This window comes from Lolium rigidum, chromosome 6 (genome assembly GCF_022539505.1).
Source record: "Lolium rigidum isolate FL_2022 chromosome 6, APGP_CSIRO_Lrig_0.1, whole genome shotgun sequence".
Taxonomy (NCBI): Eukaryota; Viridiplantae; Streptophyta; class Magnoliopsida; order Poales; family Poaceae; genus Lolium; species Lolium rigidum.
The window spans coordinates 281,026,732-281,034,146 of NC_061513.1; positions in this window are offsets into that span (position 1 = coordinate 281,026,732).

Sequence of the window (7,415 nt, forward strand, 5' to 3'; positions counted from 1 at the left end):
AAGAGTGGGATTTGTCCATCCCGATGACGGATAGATATACTCTGGGCCCTCTCGGTGGAATGTCGTCTAATGTCTTGCAAGCATATGAATGAGTTCATAAGAGACCACATACCACGGTACGAGTAAAGAGTACTTGTCGGAAACGAGGTTGAACAAGGTATGGAATGATACCGAAGATCAAACCTCGGACAAGTAAAATATCGCGTGACAAAAGGAATTGGTATCGTATGTGAATGGTTCATTCGATCACTAAAGTCATCGTTGAATATGTGGGAGCCATTATGGATCTCCGGATCCCGCTATTGGTTATTGGTCGGAGTGAGTACTCAACCATGTCCGCATAGTTCACGAACCGTAGGGTGACACACTTAAAGTTGGATGTTGAAATGGTAGTTCTTGTATATGGAATGGAGTTGGAATATTTGTTCGAAGTCCTGGATGTGATCCCGGACATCACGAGGAGTTCCGGAATGGTCCGGAGAATAAGATTCATATATATAGGATGTCATTTTATGTGAATAAAATGTCGCGGAAGGTTCTATGGAAGGTTCTAGAAGGTTCTAGAAAAGTCCGGAAGAAACCACCAAGGAAGGTGGAGTCCACATGGGACTCCACCTCCATGGCCGGCCAACCCTAGTGGGGGAGGAGTCCCAAGTGGACTCCCCTTAGGGGGCCGGCAACCCACATGGGAGGTGGAACTCCCACCTTGGTGGGAGTCCTAGCTTGGCTAGGTTTCCCCCCTCCTATGGAAGGTTTTTGGTTCGGGTCTTATTCGAAGACTTGGACACCACCTCTTGGGGTTCCACCTATATAATGAGGGGCCAAGGGGAGGGGGCCGGCCACCCCAAGACCACAGCCTGGCCGACCCCCTTGAGTGGCCGGCCACCCCCTCCCAAACCCTAGCCGCCCCCCTCTCCTCCATAGCTCCCGCGTGCTTTAGCGAAGCTCCGCCGGAGTTCTCCACCGCCACCGACACCACGCCGTCGTGCTGTCGGATTCAAGAAGGAGCTAGTACTTCCGCTGCCCGGCTGGAACGGGAGGTGGACGTCGTCTTCATCAACAACCGAACGTGTGACCGAGTACGGAGGTGCTGCCCGTTCGTGGCGCCGGAACCGATCGTGATCAAGATCTTCTACGCGCTTTTGCAAGCGGCAAGTGAACGTCTACCGCAGCAACAAGAGCCTCATCTTGTAGGCTTTGGAATCTCTTCAAGGGTGAGACTCGATACCCCCTCGTTGCTACCGTCTTCTAGATTGCATCTTGGCTTGGATTGCGTGTTCGCGGTAGGAAAATTTTTGTTTTCTATGCAACGTTATCCTACGGTGGTATCGAGCCGTGTCTATGCATAGATGGTTGCACGAGTAGAACACAATGGTTTGTGGGCGTTGATGCTCTTGTTATCTTTAGTTGAGTACTTTGCATCTTTATGGCATAGTGGGATGAAGCGGCTCGGACTAACTTTACATGACCGCGTTCATGAGACTTGTTCCTCGTTCGACATGCAACTTGTATTGCATAAGAGGCTTTGCGGGTGTCTGTCTCTCCTACTATAGTAAAGATTCAATTTACTCTTCTATTGACAATATTAGTATCAACGTTGTGGTTCATGTTCGTAGGTAGATTAGATCTATATCGAAAACCCTAAACCACGTAAAATATGCAAACCAAATTAGAGAGCGTCTAACTTGTTTTTGCGGGGTTTGGTGATGTGATATGGCCATAATATGATGATGAATATGTATGAGATGATCATTATTGTATTGTGGCAACCGGCGAGGAGCCTTATGGTTGTCTTTAAATTTCATGTTGAGTAGTATTTCAAAGTAGTTGTAATAGTTGCTACATGAAGGACAATCATGAAGACGGCGCCATTGACCTTGACGCTACGCCGACGATGATGGAGATCATGCCCGAAGATGATGGAGATCATGTCCGTGCTTTGGAGATGAAGATCAAAGGCGCAAAGACAAAAAGGGCCATATCATATCACATATGAACTGCATGTGATGTTAATCCTTTTATGCATCTTATTTTGCTTAGATCGCGACGGTAGCATTATAAGATGATCCCTCACTAAAATCTCAAGATAATAAAGTGTTCATCCTTAGTAGCACCGTTATCAAGTCTTATCGTTTCGAAGCATCTCGTGATGATCGGGTGTGATAGATTCGATAAGTACATACAACGGGTGCAAAACAGTTTTGCACATGCGGATACTAAGGTGGCCTTGACGAGCCTAGCATGTACAGACATGGTCTCGGAACACATGATACCGAAAGGTAGAGCATGAATCATATGATAGATATGATGAACACTTTGAATGTTCGCCATTGAAATCACACCTTTTCTCGTGATGATCGATTTGAGGTGAGGTGGATTTGGTTCGTGTGATCACTAAGACAATGCGAGGGATATTGTTTTGAGTGGGAGTTCACCTAGATTTTTAATTATGTTGAATTAAAATTTGAACTCAATTTGTCATAAACTTAGTCTAAACTATTGCAAATATATGTTGTAGAGATGGCGTCCTCAATCAATTTTAACCGAGTTCCTAGAGAAAGAAAAGCTTAAGAGCAACGGTAGCAACTTCACCGACTGGTTCCGTCATGTGAGGATCTTCCTCTGTGGCGGAAATCTGCAATATGTGCTTGATGCACCGCTAGGTGACCCTCCTGCAGAAACTGAAACCGATGAAGTAAAAGCTGTTTACGAGACTCGGAAAACTCGGTACTCTCAAGTTCGGTGTGCCATCTCGTGCGATGCGGAATCCGATCTTCAAAAACGTTTTGAGCACCACGATCCTCATGAGTTGATGAATGAGCTGAAAGCTATTTTTGAGACTCATGCGGCCGTGGAATGCTATGAAGCATCGAAACATTTCTTCGGTTGTATGATGGAAGAAGGCAGCTCCGTTAGTGAGCACATGCTCGCCATGACCGGGCATGCGAAGAAACTCAGTGACTTGGGAATAGTGATTCCTAACAAGACTGGGGATTAATCGTGTCCTTCAATCACTGCCACCAAGTTACAAGAACTTTGTGATGAACTACAATATGCAGAACATGAACAAGGAGTTACCTGAACTCTTTGGCATGCTAAAAGCTGCTGAGATTGAGATCAAGAAAGAGCACCAAGTGTTGATGGTCAACAAGACCACCGGTTTCAAGAAACAGGGCAAGTCTAAGGGAAAATTCAAGAAGGGTGGCAAGAAAGCTGCCACGCCTCCTATGAAACCTAAGAACGGCCCTAAGCCCGATGCTTGAGTGCTATTACTGCAAGGAGAAGGGACACTGGAAGCGTAATTGCTCCAAGTATTTGGCGGATCTGAAGAGCGGCCTTGTTAAGAAGAAGAAAGAAGGTATATCTGATATACATGTTATAGATGTTTATCTCACTAGTTCTCGTTCTAGTACCTGGGTATTTGATACTGGTTCGGTTGCTCATATTTGTAACTCGAAACAGGAACTAAAGAATAAACGACAAGCTGCTTGAAAGATGAAGTGACGATGCGCGTTGGAAACGGATCCAAGGTCAATGTGATCGCAGTCGGCACACTTCCTCTACATCTACCTTCGGGATTAGTTTTAAGCCTAAATAATTGTTATTATGTACCTGCGTTGAGCATGAACATTATATATGGATCTTGTTTAATGCAAGACGGTTATTCATTCAAGTCTGAGAATAATGGTTGTTCTATTTTTATGAATAATATCTTTTATGGTCGAGCACCACAAAAGAATGGCTTATTTCTATTAGATCTCGATAGTAGTGATACGCATATACATAACATTGATGCTAAGCGAATTAAATTGAATGATAATTCTACTTATATGTGGCACTTGTCGTCTTGGTCATATTGGAGTGAAACGCATGAAGAAACTCCATACTGATGGATTACTTGAATCACTTGACTTTGAGTCACTTGATAGATGTGAAGCATGTCTAATGGGAAAAATGACTAAGACTCCATTTTACGGTATGATGGAGCGAGCTACGACTTATTGGAAATCATACATACTGATGTGTGCGGACCAATGAGTGTAGCATCGCGCGGTGGTTATCGTTATGTTCTAACCTTCACGGATGATGCGAGTAGATATGGGTATATCTATTTCATGAAACATAAATCCGAAACTTTTGAGAAGTTTAAGGAATTCCAAAGTGAAGTAGAAAATCAACGTAACAAGAAGATTAAATTTCTACTATCTGATCGCGGAGGTGAATATCTGAGTTATGAGTTTGGCATGCATTTAAAGAAATGCGGAATACTTTCACAATTGACACCGCCGGGAACACCACAACGAAACGGCGTGTCCGAACGTCGTAATCGAACTCTCTTAGATATGGTTCGTTCTATGATGTCTCTTACTGATTTGCCGTTATCATTTTGGAGTTATGCATTAGAGACAGCCGCATTCACTTTAAATAGAGCACCATCAAAATCCGTAGAAACGACACCGTATGAATTATGGTTTAATAAGAAACCTAAGTCTGTCGTTCCTTAAAGTTTGGGGTTGCGAAGCCTATGTAAAAAAGTTACAACCGGACAAGCTAGAACCCAAAGCGGAGAAATGCGTCTTCATAGGATACCCTAAGGAAACTATAGGGTACACTTTCTATCACAGATCCGAAGGCAAAATCTTTGTTGCTAAGAACGGAACCTTTCTTGAGAAAGAATTTCTCACTAAAGAAGTGATTTGGAAGAAAAGTAGAACTCGATGAGATTAATGAATCTATACTCGTTGATCGGAGTAGCGCGATGCCGGAAGTTGTACCTGTACCGCTTACACCGGCAACAGAGGAAGCTAATGATAATGATCATGAAACTTCGAACGAGGAAACTACTGAACCTCGCAGATCGACAAGGGAACATGCCACTCCTGATTGGTATGATCCTTGTCTAAATGTCATGATTGTGGATAACAATGATGAGGACCCTGCGACGTATGAAGAAGCGATGATGAGCCCAGATTCCAACAAATGGCAAGAAGCCATGAAATCCGAAATGGGATCCATGTATGATAACAAAGTATGGACTTTGGTAGACTTACCTGATAGCCGAAAGGCTGTCGAGAATAAATGGATCTTCAAAAGAAAAACAGATGCTGATGGTAATATTACTGTCTATAAAGCTCGACTTGTCGTAAAGGGTTTCCGACAAATTCAAGGAGTTGACTACGATGAGACTTTCTCACCCGTAGCGAAGCTAAAATATGTGAGGATTTTGTTAGCAATAGCTGCATTTTTCGATTATGAGATTTGGCAGATGGATGTCAAAACGGCGTTCCTTAATGGAGACATTGAGGAAGAGTTGTATATGGTACAACCCAAAGGTTTTGTCGATCCTAAAAATGCTGACAAAGTATGCAAACTTCAGCGTTCAATCTATGGACTGAAGCAAGCATCAAGAAGTTGGAACCGACGCTTTGATAAGGTGATCAAAGACTTCGGGTTTATAGAGTGTCATGGAGAGGTCTGTATTTACAAGAAAGTGAGTGGGAGCTCTGTAGCATTCCTGATATTATATGTAGATGACATATTATTGATTGGGAATGATATAGAACTTTAAGCGAGTGTAAAAGGTTATTTGAATAACAGTTTTTCAATGAAAGACCTTGGTGAAGCATCATATATATTAGGCATCAAGATTTATAGAGATAGATCAAGACGCCTAATAGGGCTATCACACAGTACATACCTGGACAAGATTCTAAAGAAGTTTAGAATGGACGAAAGTAAGAAAGGGTTTTTACCTATGTTACCAAGGCAAGGTCTTGAGTAAGACTCAAGGACCGGCTACGACAGAAGAAAGAGAAAGGATGAATCAGATCCCCTATGCTTCGGCGATGAGGCTCTATTATGTATGCCATGCTATGTACAAGACCGGATATAGCGCATGATGTTAGTTTGACTAGCGAGATATCAAAGTGATCCAGGAATGGAACATCTGGACAGCGGTCAAGAATATCCTGAAGTACTTGAAAAGAACTAAGGATATGTTTCTTTGTTATGGAGGTGACCAAGAGCTCGTTGTAACAAGTTACACCGATGCAAGTTGGAACAACGATCCCGATGACTCTAAGTCACGGTCCGGGTACGTGTTTATATTGAATGGTGCTTGCGATAGGCTGGGCAAGCTCAAAGCGAGTGCACGGTGGCGAAGTCTTCAACGGAATCGGAGTACATAGCGGCTTCGGAGGCTTCATCGGAAGCGGTATGGATGAAGAGGTTCATTGTAGAGCTCGGTGTGGTTCCTAGTGCATTGGACCCACTAGTCATATACTCGTGACAACATGGGTGCCATCGCCAATGCACAAGAACCAAGGTCACACAAGAGGTCGAAGCATATCAAGCTGCGTTACCACTCGATTCGCGAGTACATCGAAGATGGAGAAGTAAAGATTTGCAAAGTACACATCGATCCGAATGTAGCAGATCCGTTGACTAAAGCTCTCCCTAGGGCAAAGCATGACCAACACCAGAATGCCATGGGTGTTAGGTATATTACAATGTAATCTAGATTATTGACTCTAGTGCAAGTGGGAGGTCGAAGGAGATATGCCCTAGAGGCAATAATAAAAGTGGTTATTATTTATATCTCTATGTTTATGATAAATGTTTATATGTCATGCTATAATTGTATTAACCGAAACATTAGTACATGTGTGATATGTAGACAACAAGAAGTCCCTAGTATGCCTCTTAAACTAGCTTGTTGATTAATGGATGATTAGTTTCATAATCATGAACATTGGATGTTATTAATAACAAGGTTATATCATTATATGAATGATGTAATGGACACACCCAATTAAGCGTAGCATAAGATCTCGTCATTAAGTTATTTGCTATAAACTTTCGATACATAGTTACCTAGTCCTTATGACCATGAGATCATGTAAATCACTTATACCGGAAAGGTACTTTGATTACACCAAACACCACTTGCGTAAATGGGTGGCTATAAAGGTGGGATTAAGTATACGGAAAGTATGAGTTGAGGCATATGGATCAACGAGTGGGATTTGTCCATCCCGATGACGGATAGATATACTCTGGGCCCTCTCGGTGGAATATCGTCTAATGTCTTGCAAGCATATGAATGAGTTCATAAGAGACCACATACCACGGTACGAGTAAAGAGTACTTGTCAGGAAACGAGGTTGAACAAGGTATGGAATGATACCGAAGATCAAACCTCGGACAAGTAAAATATCGCGTGACAAAAGGAATTGGTATCGTATGTGAATGGTTCATTCGATCACTAAAGTCATCGTTGAATATGTGGGAGCCATTATGGATCTCCAGATCCCGCTATTGGTTATTGGTCGGAGTGAGTACTCAACCATGTCCGCATAGTTCACGAACCGTAGGGTGACACACTTAAAGTTGGATGTTGAAATGGTAGTTCTTGT